Here is a 1,809-nt window from a genome sequence, read left to right as displayed (position 1 = left end):
TTCCACTTATTAGTGCACAGCTCCTTCAAGAATTTGGCATATCTTGGAATTTGCTTTATTGCATCCAACAGAGGTATGTTTACCTCTACTTTTCTAAAGGTTTCCAAGATCTCTTTCTCTGCCTCTTCCATTTTTTTGTTGGAAACTGCTCTTGGAGGGAATGGAAGAGGGGGAATGTGCTGCTTCTGCAAATCAGAATTACCTGTGGAAGAAGATTCACCTGCACAGAAATTGTTAGGTAGATTTTTGTCATCACCTTTTTCTGGAATAGAGTGAAGTTTGGCAGGTTCATTTGCAGATGAGGAAGGTGCTACGGGTTGAGGTCCTTGACACTGCTTTCCTGACCTTAATGAAATGGCACTGACATTTTTGGGATTTTGGACAGCTTGAGAAGGCAGCTTGTCAGAATTCTGGGACTATTGTTGATTCAATTGGGTAGCTAATTGTCCCATCTGATTGGTTAAGCTCTGAATGGAGGCTCTGGTCTCTTGCTGAAACTGCATGTTCTGCATAGTCATTTGCCTCACAAGTTCTTCGAGGGAAGGTTGTGGAGGGGCCTCAACTGTTGGCTGTTTCTGGGGTTGTTGCTGTTGTTGGATTGGTGGAGGAATGTATGGTCTGCTTGGGCCAGCAGCATTTTGGAAGGAAGGAGCAGGCTGCTGTTGTTGTTGCTGAGGGCTGGACCATCTGAGGTTAGGGTGATTCCTCCATCCAGGGTTGTATCTGTTGCTGGAAAGATCATAATTGCTCTGCTGTGGTTGATTTTGCTGCTGAGGTTGAGGAGGTCTATTGTAAATATTTGCAGCATAAGCTTCAGGCTGCTCAATTGCTCCAGGTTGCGGCATGGAAGGGCAAAGGTCTGTATGGTGGTCAGCAGAGGAGCACAAACCACAAACCCTTGCGACAGGTACAGATTTCTGATTCAAGGCCAGCTGGGTTACCAAGTTGACCAACGCATCCAGTTTGCCTTCAAGCTTCTTAGTTTCAGATGATGCAGATGGGTTTGTAGCTACCTCATGCACTCCTCTAATGACTATGGCATCATTTCTGGCGCTAAACTGCTGGGAGTTGGAGGCCATCTTCTCAATTAAATTTCTGGCTTCAGCAGGAGTCATGTCTCCAAGGGCTCCACCACTGGCAGCATCTATCATACTTCTCTCCATATTACTGAGTCCTTCATAAAAATATTGGAGAAGAAGCTGTTCTGAAATTTGATGGTGAGGGCAACTGGCACATAGTTTCTTGAATCTCTCCCAGTACTCATACAGGCTCTCTCCACTGAGTTGTCTAATACCTGAGATATCCTTCCTGATGGCTGTGGTCCTGGAAGCAGGGAAAAATTTTTCTAAGAATACTCTCTTAAGGTCATCCCAGCTCGTGATGGACCTTGGAGCAAGGTAATACAGCCAGTCCTTTGCCACTCCCTCTAATGAATGAGGAAAAGCCTTTAGAAATATGTGATCCTCTTGGACATCTGGGGGTTTCATGGTGGAGCAGACAATGTGAAATTCTTTCAAATGTTTGTGCGGGTCTTCACCTGCAAGGCCATGAAACTTTGGAAGCAAATGAGTCAGTCCAGTTTTAAGAACATATGGAACATCCTCATCAGGGTATTGGATGCACAAGCTTTCATAGGTGAAATCAGGTGCAGCCATTTCCCTTAGAGTCCTCTCACGAGGTGGAGGTTGTGCCATGTTCTCAGAATGTGCAAAATCAGAATGCTCAAAATTATAATGCTCAAGATCAGGATGTTCAAAATCACCAATAACAGAATGCACAGATTCACCAGTTATGGAATGCTCAGAATGA

The 1,809-nt window shown here is 44.7% G+C and overlaps 1 non-coding gene across 1 annotated transcript; it reads left to right on the top strand.

Annotated features, from left to right (window-relative positions):
- The first annotated feature begins 1,209 nt into the window (after positions 1–1,209).
- On the top strand, positions 1,210–1,316 carry LOC114407988. Its single transcript, XR_003665790.1, has one exon. It is a non-coding gene; the product is annotated as a small nucleolar RNA R71 (small nucleolar RNA).
- The last annotated feature ends 493 nt before the right edge of the window (positions 1,317–1,809 follow it).

Source organism: Glycine soja, chromosome 3 (assembly GCF_004193775.1).
Source record: "Glycine soja cultivar W05 chromosome 3, ASM419377v2, whole genome shotgun sequence".
NCBI classification, from domain to species: Eukaryota; Viridiplantae; Streptophyta; class Magnoliopsida; order Fabales; family Fabaceae; genus Glycine; species Glycine soja.
Note: the sequence above shows the minus strand (reverse complement) of the source record. Positions and strands in the feature narration are given on the sequence as shown.